The sequence below is a fragment of the Somniosus microcephalus genome, unplaced genomic scaffold (genome assembly GCF_052327205.1).
Source record: "Somniosus microcephalus isolate GS21.2 unplaced genomic scaffold, FLI_Smic_1.0 scaffold1039, whole genome shotgun sequence".
Taxonomy (NCBI): domain Eukaryota; kingdom Metazoa; phylum Chordata; class Chondrichthyes; order Squaliformes; family Somniosidae; genus Somniosus; species Somniosus microcephalus.
The window spans coordinates 41,024-59,413 of record NW_028226226.1 but is presented as its reverse complement, the minus strand read 5'-3'; the positions used below and the strand labels follow the sequence as shown (position 1 = coordinate 59,413).

At 49.4% G+C, this 18,390-nt stretch overlaps 1 long non-coding RNA gene and 3 other non-coding genes across 4 annotated transcripts; all 4 read right to left on the bottom strand.

The window, feature by feature from the left end:
* Positions 1-98: 98 nt before the first annotated feature.
* On the bottom strand, positions 99-17,074 carry LOC147080888 (uncharacterized). Its single transcript, XR_015076979.1, has 3 exons — positions 16,561-17,074; positions 14,206-14,394; positions 99-857 (listed from the first exon to the last, which is right to left on the bottom strand). It is a non-coding gene; the product is annotated as an uncharacterized LOC147080888 (long non-coding RNA).
* On the bottom strand, positions 1,044-1,207 carry LOC147080890 (U1 spliceosomal RNA). The gene has a single exon (XR_015076981.1). It is a non-coding gene; the product is annotated as a U1 spliceosomal RNA (small nuclear RNA).
* On the bottom strand, positions 14,581-14,744 carry LOC147080889 (U1 spliceosomal RNA). Its single transcript, XR_015076982.1, has one exon. It is a non-coding gene; the product is annotated as a U1 spliceosomal RNA (small nuclear RNA).
* LOC147080887 (U1 spliceosomal RNA) lies at positions 16,927-17,090 on the bottom strand. Its single transcript, XR_015076985.1, has one exon. It is a non-coding gene; the product is annotated as a U1 spliceosomal RNA (small nuclear RNA).
* Between the last annotated feature and the right edge of the window lie 1,300 nt (positions 17,091-18,390).

Below are 18,390 nucleotides of genomic sequence, written 5' to 3'. Positions count from 1 at the left end.
TATTGAAACATATAAGAATCTGAAGGGGCTTGACAGGGTAGATGCAGAGAGGATGTTTCCCCTCGTGGGGAAATCTAGAACTAGGGGGCATAATTTCAGAACAAGGGGGCACCCATTTAATTTGGAAATTAGGAGGAATTTCTTCTCTCAGAGGATGGTGAATCATTGGAATTCTCTTCCCCAGAGAGCTGGGGAGGCTCGGGCATTGAATATATTTAAGGTGGGGATAGACAGATTTTTGAAAGGTAAGGGAGTCAAGGGTTATTGGGAGCGGGCAGGGAAGTGGAGGTGAGGCCAAGATCAGATCAGCTATGATCTTATTGAATGGTGGAGCAGGCTCGAGGGGCCAAATGACCTACTCCTGCCCCTATGTCTTATTTGTCTTTTGTAATTAGGGATGGGCAATAAATGCTGGTCTTGCCAATGATACCAGGAATGATGAAAAAAAATGCCAGCAGACGCACGATGGGCCGAATGGCTTCCTTCTATGCTGTACCAGTCTATAGGTAGTTAATAACAACTTGTATTTATATAGCGCCTTTAACGTAGTAAAACATGCCAAGGCACTGCACAGGAGTATTTTAAGACAAAAAATTTGACAACATTGAACATTTTGCCAAAGTCCAGAGTTGGCATGCAGCTTTGAAAATATTGTGGTGTGGACTTACTAGTGTGAATAATGTAGAGTTTTTATACAAAATGCGTAATTTCTTAGTTGTAGAGATCCATTCCCTTAGAATAGAAATGTGAGCACTTTGATTGCTTATCAGAAGATTAATACACTGACGTATGACCTGTTGAGTTGTTTCTTAGCATTGAGTCTTGTGGAAGAAGGTTCTCTTGTATAACAGCTCCCTCTGTTGGAAATAAAGTGAAGTTAAGGTGAAAACAAAATTAGCTAAAATAACATTATATAAGTTAATTTAGTTGCAAAAACGTTGTAAAATGATGGCAGGAACATGATTAAAACAACAAACGTATGTGTACTGGAAAGAACAGCTATCCCAACATGAAAAATGGTCCATCTATTCTTGGTTATGAATCAGGGGAGAGCGCGAACGCAGTCCCCCACTACCACAAATTTTGCAGTCGAGTATCCTGCATTTGAGGACATCGCAGGCGTCAGCACACCCGAAGTGCAATGGGTTAGCCTCGTCCTGGGAGAACCACCTTCTTGATCATGGTCTCTCCCCTGCCAGGTAAGTATGATTTTTTGCCCCACACAGTGCCTCCCGACATCATTCACTGCCTCTTACCGTGTCAACGACCCATTTTAAAAAGTCACAATGTCCCTTCAATCAGAAAGTGCTGCTGCTCTAACATGTCAATTCTGTTAAAATATTGCGATATGTAATGATATTCCCTTTGAGAAAATACTGTAGTGATAAAGAACCTGCCATGCTTATTTGCATATTGCCCTTAAAAGGAAATGAACCCTCCCTCAGTAACGCAATAGCAAAATACTGCGGATGCTGGAAATCTGAAATAACAGACAACGCTGGAAAAACTCAGCAGGCCAGGCAGCATCTGTGGAGAGAAAAACAGAATTAACGTTAACTCTGTTTCTCTCTCCACGATGGGGGGGGGGGCGGCGGTGAGGAGGTCAGTAACGGGGTGGGGAGAGATCAGGAACTCAGGGGGGAGAAGGTCAGGAAATCTGGGGGGGGGGGAAAGGTCAGGAACTTGGGGGGGAGAAGGTCAGGAACCCGCGGGGGGGCGGGGAGAAGGTCAGGAACTGGGGGGGTAAGATGGGTCATTTTCAGGTTGGGAAACTATAACTACTGGGGTCCCACAGGGATCAGTGCTGGGGCCTCAACTATTTACAACTATATTAGTGACTTGGATGAAGGGACCGAATATAAGGTAGCCAAATTTGCTGATGATACAAACATAGATGGGAAAACAAATTGTGTGGAGTTAACTCTGTTTCTCTCTCCACGGATGGGGGAGGGCGGGGGGGAAATCAGGAACTCAGGGGGGAGAAGGTCAGGAACTGGTGGGGGGGGAGAAGGTCAGGAACCCGAGGGAGGGGGGGTGGTGGGAGAAGGTCAGGAGCCCAGGGGGGGGGAAGGTCAGAAACTCAGGGGGGGAGGTCAGGAACTCGGGTGGGGGGGTGAGAAGGTCAGGAACTCGGAGGCGAAGGCCAGGAACTCAGAGGAGGTGAGGAGGTGAGGGACTCGGTGGGGGGGGAGAAGGTCAGGAACTTGGGGGGGAGAAGGTCAGGAACTCGAGTGTGGGGGTAGAAGGTCAGGAACCCGGTGGGGGGGAGAAGGTCAGGAACTCGGTGGGGAGAAGGTCAGGAACTCGGGGGGTGAGGAGGTCAGGAACTCAGGGGGGAGAAGGTCAGGAACTCGGTGGGGGAGAATGTCAGGAACTCAGGGGGTGAGGTGGTCAGGAACTCGGGGGGTGAGGAGGTCAGGAGCTTGGGGGAGGGAGGAGGTCAGGAACTTGTTGGGGGGGGGAACACTGTGAGAACAGTGTGGAAGGAGGAAGAACATGATCCAGGTCTAAAGGAGGGAGGGGATGAGAGCAAGAACGTGATCCAGATAGGAAGATAGATCACGTTCTCTCCCACCCTCTGTTAGACCCAGATCACAGTCTTCCACCCCCATCCCCTTTACACCTGCACCACGCTCTCCCTCTCCTCCCCCAGCAAGCCGCAGCAGTTCAAGAAGGTACCTCATGACCACCCTCTTAAGAGCAACTAGGAATGGGAAATAACTAAATGAATTTTTTTAAATGAGAGCGTATTCTGTGTCGGTCCTACAACATGCATTTTTGTGTTGTTTGCCGGACTCGACTATTCCAATGTTCCCCTAGCCAGCCCCCCATCTTCCACCCTCAATGAACTTGAGCTCATCAAAAGCTCTGCTGCCCGTGTCCTAACACGCAGCAAGTCCCGTTCACCCATCACCCCTGTGCTCATTGACCTACATTGGCTCATGTACCACCAACAATGCTCCCGCTAAGCCACGCAGCCATGCAGCTGTCTGGAAGTCCTGCGCAGGCCACTTACCGGATCTTGAATGCATGCTCAAAATTTTGAATGGGAGATTTTGCACATGTGTGAATTTTTGAATGGGCCACGCAGCCCATTAAAGGGACCGCGCAACCAAAAAAAAATTAGGGGAACATTGTCCACCAACACCTTGATTTTAAAATTCCCATCATCATGTTAAAATCCCTCCATGGCCTCACCCCTTCCAATCTGAACTCGGCAGTGTAAGCGTGTGTGTGCTCCAATCCAGGAGTGTGAGCCCTGTCTGTTCTCTGAAAGCAGTAGTGTTAGCACTGTGAGCTCAGTCGCCTGCCTGACAATGACTGGATCAAATTACACATTGCAGAGATCTTGATTACTCTCCAGCAGGCAGGATCAAATGACACATTCCAGACAAACTGTTGGGTGTGTCTTGTCTTCCAAGTGGCCCAATCAGAAAACTGGTGTTGCAAGTAGACGCGGCCTAATTTGATCCAGTGTCAGGCATTGTCAGGCAGGCTCCAGAGTTCACAGTGCTAACTCTACTGATTTCAGAGGACAGACAGGGCTCAAGCTCCTGGGTTGGAGAACACACATACACTCACACTGCCAAGTCCAGAGAACTCACAGCGTTCACACTACTGATTTCAGGGAACGTACAGTGCTCACACTCCTGAATTCAGGTCTTCATTGCTGACAGTCAGACTTCAAATTCTAATCCCTATACTCCTGATTTCACAAGAACGTCAAAAACAACCTCACAAACCTATTGTTAACATCTTTTCACATACAGAGAGCATGGTGATTCAGGGGGCAGTGACTGATACTGGGCTTAAAGTGTTAAAATATGAGGCCATGTTGTTACAACTTGGCTTGTATCCCTTGAGTTTAGAAGATTGAGGGGTGATCTAATCGAATTGTTTAAAATGTTAAATGGATTTAATAGGGTAGAGAAACGATGGGCTGGATTTTACCAACCTCGGCGGGTCCGTGACAGGCGATGTCAGTGGTGGGTCCCGACCCTGCAGCTAGCTCCAGCCCACTGTGTAGAATTAATTTACCGTGATTGGGCTTGTTAAGCCTGCCCAGCGAGTTTCCCGGCCAACTGGAGGAAGCGGGTCTAATGACATCATTTGATGACGCGTCATCAGCCGGTTTCCTTAAAGGGACCATGGCCAACTTTAATTTGACATTTGTGCTGTCAGTGTTCTACAGCATTGAGGTGCAGCAAACACTGACAATGACTGCACAGAGGTGCAGGGCTGCACCCAGGCTCTCACCCATGACTCAAACTTCTGTGTCAGTAATCACTCCCAGCATTTTATTGCCCTTCCCTAATTGCCTTTAAAAGGTGGTGGTGAACTGCCTTCTTGAATCGCTGAGGAAGAGAATGTTTGAAGACCAGGACCTCAAACCCGGCACTAAGCTCATGGTCTATGGAGCAGTAGTGATACCTGATGTAAAAAGACTGCTGAGAGCTTGGTTTGAGTATAAAACAAGGCTTTAATCAACTGTTTCACAACCATGAGATTTCTAGTTACATCACTAGCTCCTGGTTACAGAAACATCCTGAGCAAGCTGGGCCCACGCCCGAGTATTTATACTCCTTGGATGCCGCCACCAGCTGGCCACCCAGTGTTACTTCATGAGTCATGATAAGATTCATGACAATACCCGCCCTGCTGTATGCCTCAGAGACATGGACCATGTACAGCAGGCACCTCAAAGCACTGGAGAGGTACCACCAATGCTTCCTCCGCAAGATCCTGCAAATCCATTGGCAGGATAGGCGCACCAACATCAGTGTTCTCACTCAGGCCAACATCCCCAGCATCGAAGCTTTGACCACGCTCGATCAGCTCCGATGGACGGGTCACATCGTCTGCAAGCCCGATACAAGATTCCCAAAACAAGCGCTCTACTCGGAGCTCCGACACGGCAAGAGAGCCCCAGGTGGGCAGAGGAAACGCTTCAAGGACACCCTCAAAGCCTCCTTGTAAAAGTGCAACATCCCCACCGACACCTGAGAATCCCTGGCCCAAGACCGCACAAAGTGGAGGAGAAGCATCCAGGAAGGCGCCGAACACCTCGAGTCTCTTCGCCGGGAGCAAGCGGAAGCCAAGCGCAAGCAGCGCAAGGAGCGCACGTCAACCCAAGCACCCCACCCACCCGCCCCTTCAACCACCGTCTGCCCCACCTGTGACAGAGACTGTAGGTCCCGCATTGGACTCATCAGTCACCTGAGAACTCATTTTTAATGTGGAAGCAAGTCATCCTTGGTTCCGAGGGACTGCCTAAGAAGAAGAAGATGAACCACTGCAGTCTGTGCGGTGAAGGTACTCTCCACAGATGCATCTGACTCACTGTGTGCTTCTAGCATTTTCCGATTTTGTACATTATATTTGAACTGTAATACCACTAAATACCAACTGAGGACGCTACAGACCGATTGAATATTAAAACCAGTCAGAGGTCGTGGTTCACATTGGGACCAACAACATGGGTAGGAAGAGGGATGAGGTCCTGCAGCAAGAATTTAGGGAGCTAGGTAGCAGATTAAAGAGCAGGACCTCAAAGGTTGTAAACTCTGGATTACTCCCGGTGCCACGTGCTAGTGAGTATAGGAATAGGAGGATCGAGCAGATGAATGCGTGGCTAAAGAGTTGGTGCAGGAGGGAGGGCTTTAGTTTCCTGGATCACTGGGTCTGCTTCTGGGGAAGGTGGGACTTGTACAAGTCGGACGGGTTGCACCTGAACCAGAACGGGACAAATATCCTTGCGGGGAGGTTTGCTAGCACTGTTGGGGGGGGGGGTTTAAACTAACTTGACAGGGGGATGGGATACAGAGTGGAGCTATAATAGGGGGTGATGTACAGCCAAATATAGAGGAAAAAACAAGTCAGCTTGGAAGGCAGGCTAATATGTGACAGCACAAGGGAGTAGGGCAAGGCTGGATGGCATTTATTTTAATGCAAGGAGTCTTGCGAATAAGGTGGATGAATTGAAGGTGTTGATGAACACATGGCAGTATGATATTGTTGCTATTACGGAGACATGGTTGAGAGAGGGGCAAGACTGGCAGCTCAATATTCCGGGGTATAGAATCTTCAGGCGAGACAGAGGGGGGGGGGGTAAAAGAGGAGGGGGCGTCGCAATATTAATTAAGGAGTCAATTACTGCTGTAAGGAGGGATGATATATTAACAGGTTCATCTAATGAGGCCATATGAGTAGAACTTAAAAACAAAAAGGGTGCAAGCACTTTGCTGGGAGTGTACTATAGGCCCCCAAACAGTCAGGGGGAGATAGAGGAACAGATATGCAGGCAAATCTCAGAGAAATGTGCAAATAATAGCGTAATAATAGTGGGGGATTTCAACTTCCCCAATATTAACAGGGATAGTCAGAGTGTGAAAGGCTTAGAGGGTGCAGAATTCTTAAAGTGCATCCAGGAGATAACACTGGCGAGCAAAATAAAGGAAAATCCTAAGGTGTTTTATAAGTATATTAAGGGCAAGAGGATAACTAGGGAAAGAGTAGGGCCCATTAGGGACCAAAGTGGCAATCTGTGTGTGGAGCCAGAAGATGTAGGTGGGGTTTTAAATAAATTTTTTGCATCTGTGTTCACTATGGAGAAGGACGATGTAGACATAGAAATCGGGCAGGGGGACTGTGATATACTTGAACATATTAGCATCGAGAGGGAGGAGGTACTAGCGGTTTTAGAAGGCTTAAAAGTGGATAAATCCCCAGGCCCGGACGAGATTGTGGTAAACCACTGTATTGTATATTGCCACCTCTGGGTGGCGCTGTGTATGGAGGCATGCCTCAGCTGACTCCACCCACCACTGTGTGGGTTTCGTTCAGACTTGTTCAGTCACTCACGAAGAAGCATGGTCTCTTCTTAGCTAATAAAAGCCTTATTCATCTCTTCTTTCGACTCATCATCTCTTCTTCGACTCATCACCTTTTATGAAGTAATTGATAAGCGTATCAATTTTATTAGCTAAAAGTTAAATGGCGACACCTGAGGAGCAACAACAGCAACGGATACAGCAGACATTGCTGAGAGCCCTCAGACCACCACGCCTGGACCTCGACCCTCAAGATGTGGGTGCATCAGCCAAGTTTGAACACTGGCTGAGCTGCTTTGAATCCTTCCTCGCAATCTCACAGGTTACAGAGGAGGATCACAAACTGAAAATTTTGACCGCCCAGGTGAGCCATCAAGTATATATGCTAATCCGGGACTCTAATACGTACGTGGCGGCCCTCGAGCTACTAAAAGGGCAATATACGCGCCCAGTGAACACAATTTACGCCCGACACCTCTTGGGATCCCGCAGGCAGCAACCGGGAGAATCGGTAGGGGCATTTGCACGGGCGCTACTGGCACTCTGCAGAGACTGCGATTGTAAAGCGGTAACGGCTGTGGAGCACGCGCAGGGACTCGCCTGTGATGCCTTCATCAGGGGCCTCCAGTCAGACCACACCCGGCAGAGACTGCTAGAAAGCAAGGAACCCGACCTGAAGACGGCCATTGCCCTTGCGCTCTCGTTAGAGGAGGCCCACCGAAACCTCGAGGCATACCCCCGTAACGGCGCCGAGACATGGCAATCGAAACCGTGGGACACGGGACCGCCGCCCCCGGCACCAACCGCTGCAGCGACCCAACCGAGACAGCAGCCTCCGGTAAGAACTGCTTCGATGCCCAGTAACCAGGCCCAAAAATGCTATTTCTGTGGCCAGTTAAAACATCCCAGAGCGCACTGCCCAGCTAAGACAGCTACCTGCTCGGGCTGCGGGAAGAAAGGCCATTACGCTAACGCCTGCAAGGGGAAGCCAGCCAGCAGCGCAGCGTGCGGGCCGTGGGAGCAGCCATCTTATCCGCCATTTTGTGTACCCCCGGCCGCATGGCATCCGCCGCCATCGTATCCAACGCACTCAACCGCCATTTCGTCACCGGAACCGACCACCGTCTCGGCGGATGACTATAGTGACTCACTAAGCCACATACTGGCCTCCGTGACGCTGGATCAAGGCCACCCTCACCATCTATCCAGCTCCATGATGGATATCGCGGTAAACGGCCGCGCCACCAGTTGCCTGATCGACAGCGGGAGCACAGAGAGTTTCGTCCACCCCGACACGGTACGTAGCCACTCCCTCACGATTCTGCCAACGCACCATCGCATTTCTATGGCGTCCAAGTCCCAGTCAATGGACATCAGCGGCTACTGTGTGGTGACCCTGTCAGTAGGGGGCACTGAATATCAAAAATTTAAACTGCTAGTCCTGCCCCGTCTTTGCGCTGCCGTCCTGCTAGGGTTGGATTTTCAGTGCCACCTTAAGAGTGTCACACTAGCATACGGTGGACCCCTCCCCCCACTCACAGTCTGCAACCAACAGCTTTTAAATCGCCCGCTGCAAACCACCTGCAGCCTTTCCACATTAAAAGTCCCCCCCCCTCCCCTGTTCGCTAACCTCACCCGCGACTGTAAACCCATCGCTACCAAAAGCAGGCGGTACAGTGCCAGGGACAGAGCTTTTATCAGCTCTGAGGTGGAGCGGCTCTTGAAGGAGGGCATTATCGAAGGTAGCACTAGCCCCTGGCGAGCCCAGGTTGTAGTCGTTAAAACCACTGCAAAACGCCGCATGGTAATCGACTACAGCCAAACCATAAACCGGTACACCCAGCTGGACGCGTACCCCCTCCCTCGCATATCTGATATGGTCAATCAGATTGCGCAATACAAAGTATTCTCCACCATCGACCTTAAGTCAGCGTACCACCAGCTGCCCATCCGCCATGAGGACCGCCAGTATACTGCCTTCGAGGCAAACGGCCGCCTCTACCACTTCCTTAGGGTCCCCTTCGGCGTCACCAACGGGGTTTCGGTCTTCCAAAGGGAGATGGACCGAATGGTTGACCAGAACGCGCTGCGGGCAACCTTCCCCTATTTGGATAACGTCACCATCTGCGGCCACGACCAGCAGGACCACGACGTTAATCTAGCAAATTTCCTCCGTACGGCCCAACGGCTGAACCTAACGTACAATAAGGAAAAATGTATGTTTCACACCAAGCGCCTGGCCATCCTCGGCTGCGTGGTGGAGAACGGAGTCATCGGGCCCGACCCCGACAGAATGCGCCCCCTAATGGAGCTACCCCTTCCCCACTGCCAAAAAGCACTGAAGAGATGCCTGGGGTTTTTCTCCTACTACGCCCAGTGGGTGCCCCTCTATGCAGACAAAGCCAGGCCCCTCATCAAAGCCACCTCCTTCCCCCTGACACCAGAGGCGTGTGCAGCCTTCACTCTTATCAAGAACAATATCGCGAAGGCCGCAATGCACGCGGTGGATGAGTCCATCCCCTTCCAAGTGGAGAGCGATGCCTCCGACTTCGCCCTAGCCGCGACCCTTAACCAGGCGGGCAGACCCGTGGCCTTTTTCTCAAGGACCCTCCAGGGCCCCGAGACGAGACACTCCTCCGTCGAAAAGGAGGCCCAGGCTATTGTAGAAGCGGTGCGTCACTGGAGGCATTACCTGGCCGGGAAACGATTTACCCTGCTCACTGACCAGCGTTCAGTAGCTTTTATGTTTAATAATAAGCAGAGGGGTAAAATCAAGAACGACAAGATCTTGAGGTGGAGAATCGAACTCTCCACCTACAATTATGATATCTTGTATCGGCCAGGGAAACTCAATGAGCCCCCAGATGCCCTATCACGTGGTACATGCGCCAACGCGCAGAGTGATAGGCTGCAGTCCCTCCACAATGACCTCTGCCACCCGGGGGTCACCAGGTTTTTCCATTTTATCAAATCCCGTAACCTGCCCTACTCCATCGAGGAGGTCAGGACCATGACCAAGAGCTGCCAAATCTGCGCCGAGTGCAAACCGCACTTCTATAGGCCGGACAGAGCAAGCCTGATCAAGGCCACCCGCCCCTTCGAACGCCTGAGCGTCGATTTTAAAGGGCCCCTCCCCTCCGCTGACCGCAATGTGTACTTCCTCAACATAGTTGATGAGTACTCCCGTTTCCCCTTTGCCATCCCTTGCCCAGACATGACCAGTACCACGGTCATCAAGTGTCTGAATGACATCTTCGCTCTGTTCGGGTTCCCCAGCTATATACATAGCGACAGGGGCTCATCGTTCATGAGCGACGAACTTCGGCAGTACCTGCTAACAAGAGGTATCGCCACGAGCAGGACCACCAGTTACAACCCCCGGGGGAACAGCCAGGTGGAAAGGGAGAACGCGACGGTTTGGAAGGCAGTCCTCTTAGCACTAAAATCTAAGGGCCTTCCGACCTCCCGCTGGCAGGAGGTCCTCCCTGCAGCGCTTCACTCCATTCGGTCACTGCTTTGTACTGCCACTAATGCGACCCCTCATGAGAAAATGTTCGTTTTCCCCCGGAAGTCTACATCGGGAACCTCGCTACCGGCATGGTTGACTTCTCCTGGGCCCGTCCTACTGCGGAGGCACGTGAGGACGCATAAAACGGACCCCCTGGTCGAGCGGGTGCACCTCCTACACGCCAACCCCCAGTATGCCTGGGTGACATACCCAGACGGGCGGGAGGACACGGTCTCCATACGAGATCTCGCACCCTCGGGTACCCCTGAATTACCACCGTTATCCCCCTTACCACCGTTATCCCCCTTACCACTGTTATCCCCCACCACCCCTCCCAACCCAACCCCTGCAGACGGCATGCCAAAGCCCCAGGAATCTTCGCCAACCACCCAGACACCAGACCCGACGTCGGATGCTGCAACACCACCGCCGCCACCACGACGATCAGGACGTCAGACAAGGCCTCCTGATAGACTTAACTTGTAGTACCCTTCACCCCGCCGGACTTCACATTAAACAAGGGGTGAATGTGGTAAACCACTGTATTGTATATTGCCACCTCTGGGTGGCGCTGTGTATGGAGGCATGCCTCAGCTGACTCCACCCACCACTGTGTGGGTTTCGTTCAGACTTGTTCAGTCACTCACGAAGAAGCATGGTCTCTTCTTAGCTAATAAAAGCCTTATTCATCTCTTCTTTCGACTCATCATCTCTTCTTCGACTCATCACCTTTTATGAAGTAATTGATAAGCGTATCAGAGATGTATCCCAGGCTGCTGTGTGAGGCAAAGGAGGAGATTGCAGGGGCTCTGACACAAATTTTCAAAACCTCTCTGGCCACAGGGGATGTGCCAGAGGACTGGAGAACAGCTAACATAGTACCATTATTCAAGAAGGGTAGTAGGGATAAACCAGGGAATTACAGGCCAGTGAGCCTAACATCAGTGGTAGGGAAATTATTGGAAAAAATTCTGAGGGACAGAATTAGTCTCCACTTGGAGAGGCAAGGATTAATCAGGGATAGTCAGCATGGCTTTGTCAAGGGAGGATCATGTCTGACCAATTTGATTGAATTTTTCGAGGTGGTGACTAGGTGTGTGGATGAGGGTAGTGCAGTGGATGTGGTATACATGGATTTCAGTAAGGCTTTCGATAAAGTCCCGCACAGGAGACTGGTCAAGAAGGTAAGAGCCCATGGGATCCAGGGTGCCTTGGCACATTGGATCCAAAACTGGCTTAGTGGCAGAAGGCAGAGGGTGATGGTCGAAGGTTGTTTTTGTGACTGGAAGCTTGTGTCCAGTGGGGTACTGCAGGGATTGGTGCTGTTTGTGGTCTACATTAATGATTTGGATGTGAATGTAAAAGGTATGATCAGTAAGTTCGCAGATGACACGAAAATTGGTGGGGTGGTAAATAGCGAGGAGGGTAGCCTCAGTCTGCAGGACGATATAGATGAGTTGGTCAGATGGGCGGAACAGTGGCTAATGGAATTTAACCCTGAAAAGTGTGAGGTGATGCATTTTGGAGGGACTAACAAGGCAAGGGAATACACAATGAATGGTAAGACCCTAGGAAAGACAGAGGATCAGAGGGACCTTGGTGTGCATGTACATAGATCCCTGAAGGCAGCAGAACAGGTAGATAAGGTGGTTAAAAAGGCATATGGGATACTTGCCTTCATTAGCTGAGGCACAGAGTATAAGAGCAGGGAGGTTATGATGGAGCTGTACAAAACGCTGGTTAGGCCACAGCTGGAATACTGTGTGCAGTTCTGGTCGCCACACTACAGGAAGGATGTGATTGCTTTGGAGAGGGTGCAGAGGAGATTCACCAGGATGTTACCTGGGCTGGAGCGCTTCAGCTATGAAGAAAGACTGGACAGGCTGGGGTTGTTTTCCTTGGAGCAGAGAAGGCTGAGGGGGGACCTGATTGAGGTGTACAAAATTATGAGGGGCATAGATAGAGTAGATAGAAAGGAACTTTTTCCCTTAGTAGAGGGGTCAATAACAAGGGGGCATAGATTCAAGGTAAGGGGCAGGAGGTTTAGAGGGGATTTGAGGAAGAACTTTTTCACCCAGAGGGTGGTTGGAATCTGCAACTCACTGCCTGAAAGGGTGGTAGAGGCAGGAACCCTCACAACATTCAAGAAGCATTTGGGTGAGCACTTGAAATGCCATAGCATACAAGGCTACGGACCAAATGCTGGAAAATGGGGTTAGATTAGACAGGGCTTGATGGCAGGCGTGGATGCGATGGGCCAAAGGGCCTCTTTCTGTGCTGTATAACTCTATGACTCTATGACAATAGCAAAATACTGCGGATGCTGGAAATCTGAAATAACGGACAACGCTGGAAAAACTCAGCAGGTCAGGTAGCATCCGTGGAGAGAGAAACAGAATTAACGTTAACTCTGTTTCTCTCTCCACGATGGGGGGGGGGGGGCGGCGGTGAGGAGGTCAGTAACGGGGGGGGGGGTGGGGAGAGATCAGGAACTCAGGGGGGAGAAGGTCAGGAAATCGGGGGGGAGAAGGTCAGGAACTTGGGGGGAGACGGTCAGGAACCCGGGGGAGATGAAGGTCAGGAACTGGGGGGGTAAGATGGGTCATTTTCAGGTTGGGAAACTATAACTACTGGGGTGCCACAGGGATCAGTGCTGGGGCCTCAACTATTTACAATCTATATTAGTGACTTGGATGAAGGGACCGAATGTAAGGTAGCCAAATTTGCTGATGATACAAACATAGATGGGCAAACAAATTGTGTGGAGGACACAAAAAATCTCCAAAGGGATATAGATAGGCTCAGTGAGTGGGCAAAAATCTGGCAGATGGAGTTTAATGTGGGTTATCCACTTTGGTAGGAAAAATAAAAAAGTAAAATGCTGAGGAATAGATGGATCTGGGTACCTTTGTACATGAATCACAAAACGTTAGCATGCAGCTACAGCAAGTAATTAGGAAGGCCAATGGAGTGTTGGCCTTTATTGCAAAGTAGGGAAGTCCTGTTACAACTGTATGGGGCATTGGTGAGACCACACTTGGAGTGCTGCGTAGTTTTGGTCTCCTTATTTAAGGAAGGATATACTTGCATTAGAGGCAGTTCAGAGAAGGTTCACGAGGTTGATTCTGGAGATGAAGGCGTTATCTTATGAAGAAATTTTGGGCCTATACTCATTTGCGTTTAGAAGAATCAGAGGGAATCTTATTGAAACATATAAGAATCTGAAGGGGCTTGACAGGGTAGATGCAGAGAGGATGTTTCCCCTCGTGGGGAAATCTAGAACTAGGGGGCATAATTTCAGAACAAGGGGGCACCCATTTAATTTGGAAATTAGGAGGAATTTCTTCTCTCAGAGGATGGTGAATCATTGGAATTCTCTTCCCCAGAGAGCTGGGGAGGCTCGGGCATTGAATATATTTAAGGTGGGGATAGACAGATTTTTGAAAGGTAAGGGAGTCAAGGGTTATTGGGAGCGGGCAGGGAAGTGGAGGTGAGGCCAAGATCAGATCAGCTATGATCTTATTGAATGGTGGAGCAGGCTCGAGGGGCCAAATGACCTACTCCTGCCCCTATGTCTTATTTGTCTTTTGTAATTAGGGATGGGCAATAAATGCTGGTCTTGCCAATGATACCAGGAATGATGAAAAAAAATGCCAGCAGACGCACGATGGGCCGAATGGCTTCCTTCTATGCTGTACCAGTCTATAAGTTAATAACAACTTGTATTTATATAGCGCCTTTAACGTAGTAAAACATGCCAAGGCACTGCACAGGAGTATTTTAAGACAAAAAATTTGACAACATTGAACATTTTGCCAAAGTCCAGAGTTGGCATGCAGCTTTGAAAATATTGTGGTGTGGACTTACTAGTGTGAATAATGTAGAGTTTTTATACAAAATGCGTAATTTCTTAGTTGTAGAGATCCATTCCCTTAGAATAGAAATGTGAGCACTTTGATTGCTTATCAGAAGATTAATACACTGACGTATGACCTGTTGAGTTGTTTCTTAGCATTGAGTCTTGTGGAAGAAGGTTCTCTTGTATAACAGCTCCCTCTGTTGGAAATAAAGTGAAGTTAAGGTGAAAACAAAATTAGCTAAAATAACATTATATAAGTTAATTTAGTTGCAAAAACGTTGTAAAATGATGGCAGGAACATGATTAAAACAACAAACGTATGTGTACTGGAAAGAACAGCTATCCCAACATGAAAAACAGTCCATCTATTCTTGGTTATGAATCAGGGGAGAGCGCGAACGCAGTCCCCCACTACCACAAATTTTGCAGTCGAGTATCCTGCATTTGAGGACATCGCAAGCGTCAGCACACCCGAAGTGCAATGGGTTAGCCTCGTCCTGGGAGAACCACCTTCTTGATCATGGTCTCTCCCCTGCCAGGTAAGTATGATTTTTTGCCCCACACAGTGCCTCCCGACACCATTCACTGCCTCTTACCGTGTCAACGACCCATTTTAAAAAGTCACAATGTCCCTTCAATCAGAAAGTGCTGCTGCTCTGACATGTCAATTCTGTAAAAGATTGCAATATGTCACGATAGCCCCTTTGAGAAAATACTGTAGTGATAAAGAACCTGCCATGCTTATTTGCATATTGCCCTTAAAAGGAAATGAACCCCCCTTCAGTAATGCAATAGCAAAATACTGCGGATGCTGGAAATCTGAAATAACGGACAACGCTGGAAAAACTCAGCAGGTCAGGTAGCATCCGTGGAGAGAGAAACAGAATTAACGTTAACTCTGTTTCTCTCTCCACGATGGGGGGGGGGGGCGGCGGTGAGGAGGTCAGTAACGGGGGGGGGGGGGGGGGTGGGGAGAGATCAGGAACTCAGGGGGGAGAAGGTCAGGAAATCGGGGGGGAGAAGGTCAGGAACTTGGGGGGAGACGGTCAGGAACCCGGGGGAGATGAAGGTCAGGAACTGGGGGGGTAAGATGGGTCATTTTCAGGTTGGGAAACTATAACTACTGGGGTGCCACAGGGATCAGTGCTGGGGCCTCAACTATTTACAATCTATATTAGTGACTTGGATGAAGGGACCGAATGTAAGGTAGCCAAATTTGCTGATGATACAAACATAGATGGGCAAACAAATTGTGTGGAGGACACAAAAAATCTCCAAAGGGATATAGATAGGCTCAGTGAGTGGGCAAAAATCTGGCAGATGGAGTTTAATGTGGGTTATCCACTTTGGTAGGAAAAATAAAAAAGTAAAATGCTGAGGAATAGATGGATCTGGGTACCTTTGTACATGAATCACAAAACGTTAGCATGCAGCTACAGCAAGTAATTAGGAAGGCCAATGGAGTGTTGGCCTTTATTGCAAAGTAGGGAAGTCCTGTTACAACTGTATGGGGCATTGGTGAGACCACACCTGGAGTGCTGCGTAATTTTGGTCTCCTTATTTAAGGAAGGATATACTTGCATTAGAGGCAGTTCAGAGAAGGTTCACGAGGTTGATTCTGGAGATGAAGGCGTTATCTTATGAAGAAAGTTTGGGCCTATACTCATTTGCGTTTAGAAGAATCAGAGGGAATCTTATTGAAACATATAAGAATCTGAAGGGGCTTGACAGGGTAGATGCAGAGAGGATGTTTCCCCTCGTGGGGAAATCTAGAACTAGGGGGCATAATTTCAGAACAAGGGGGCACCCATTTAATTTGGAAATTAGGAGGAATTTCTTCTCTCAGAGGATGGTGAATCATTGGAATTCTCTTCCCCAGAGAGCTGGGGAGGCTCGGGCATTGAATATATTTAAGGTGGGGATAGACAGATTTTTGAAAGGTAAGGGAGTCAAGGGTTATTGGGAGCGGGCAGGGAAGTGGAGGTGAGGCCAAGATCAGATCAGCTATGATCTTATTGAATGGTGGAGCAGGCTCGAGGGGCCAAATGACCTACTCCTGCCCCTATGTCTTATTTGTCTTTTGTAATTAGGGATGGGCAATAAATGCTGGTCTTGCCAATGATACCAGGAATGATGAAAAAAAATGCCAGCAGACGCACGATGGGCCGAATGGCTTCCTTCTATGCTGTACCAGTCTATAGGTAGTTAATAACAACTTGTATTTATATAGCGCCTTTAACGTAGTAAAACATGCCAAGGCACTGCACAGGAGTATTTTAAGACAAAAAATTTGACAACATTGAACATTTTGCCAAAGTCCAGAGTTGGCATGCAGCTTTGAAAATATTGTGGTGTGGACTTACTAGTGTGAATAATGTAGAGTTTTTATACAAAATGCGTAATTTCTTAGTTGTAGAGATCCATTCCCTTAGAATAGAAATGTGAGCACTTTGATTGCTTATCAGAAGATTAATGTATGACCTGTTGAGTTGTTTCTTAGCATTGAGTCTTGTGGAGGAAGGTTCTCTTGTATAACAGCTCCCTCTGTTGGAAATAAAGTGAAGTTAAGGTGAAAACAAAATTAGCTAAAATAACATTATAGTTAATTTATAGTTGCAAAAACGCTGTAAAATGATGGCAAGAACGTGATCGGAACAACAAACATATGTGTACTGGAAAGAACAGCTATCCCAACATGAAAAATAGTCCATCTATTCTTGGTTATGAATCAGGGGAGAGCGCGAACGCAGTCCCCCACTACCACAAATTTTGCAGTCGAGTATCCCGCATTTGGGGACATCGCAGGCGTCAGCACACCCGAAGTGCAATGGGTTAGCCTCGTCCTGGGAGAACCACCTTCTTGATCATGGTCTCTCCCCTGCCAGGTAAGTATGATTTTTTGCCCCACACAGTGCCTCCCGACATCATTCACTGCCTCTTACCGTGTCAACGACCCATTTTAAAAAGTCACAATGTCCCTTCAATCAGAAAGTGCTGCTGCTCTAACATGTCAATTCTGTTAAAATATTGCGATATGTAATGATATTCCCTTTGAGAAAATACTGTAGTGATAAAGAACCTGCCATGCTTATTTGCATATTGCCCTTAAAAGGAAATGAACCCTCCCTCAGTAACGCAATAGCAAAATACTGCGGATGCTGGAAATCTGAAATAACAGACAACGCTGGAAAAACTCAGCAGGCCAGGCAGCATCTGTGGAGAGAAAAACAGAATTAACGTTAACTCTGTTTCTCTCTCCACGATGGGGGGGGGGGGGCGGCGGTGAGGAGGTCAGTAACGGGGTGGGGAGAGATCAGGAACTCAGGGGGGAGAAGGTCAGGAAATCTGGGGGGGGGGGGGAAAGGTCAGGAACTTGGGGGGGAGAAGGTCAGGAACCCGCGGGGGGGCGGGGAGAAGGTCAGGAACTGGGGGGGTAAGATGGGTCATTTTCAGGTTGGGAAACTATAACTACTGGGGTCCCACAGGGATCAGTGCTGGGGCCTCAACTATTTACAACTATATTAGTGACTTGGATGAAGGGACCGAATATAAGGTAGCCAAATTTGCTGATGATACAAACATAGATGGGAAAACAAATTGTGTGGAGTTAACTCTGTTTCTCTCTCCACGGATGGGGGAGGGCGGGGGGGAAATCAGGAACTCAGGGGGGAGAAGGTCAGGAACTGGTGGGGGGGGGGAGAAGGTCAGGAACCCGAGGGAGGGGGGGTGGTGGGAGAAGGTCAGGAGCCCAGGGGGGGGGAAGGTCAGAAACTCAGGGGGGGAGGTCAGGAACTCGGGTGGGGGGGGTGAGAAGGTCAGGAACTCGGAGGCGAAGGCCAGGAACTCAGAGGAGGTGAGGAGGTGAGGGACTCGGTGGGGGGGGAGAAGGTCAGGAACTTGGGGGGGAGAAGGTCAGGAACTCGAGTGTGGGGGTAGAAGGTCAGGAACCCGGTGGGGGGGAGAAGGTCAGGAACTCGGTGGGGAGAAGGTCAGGAACTCAGGGGGTGAGGAGGTCAGGAACTCGGGGGGTGAGGAGGTCAGGAACTCAGGGGGGAGAAGGTCAGGAACTCGGTGGGGGAGAATGTCAGGAACTCAGGGGGTGAGGTGGTCAGGAACTCGGGGGGTGAGGAGGTCAGGAGCTTGGGGGAGGGAGGAGGTCAGGAACTTGTTGGGGGGGGGAACACTGTGAGAAC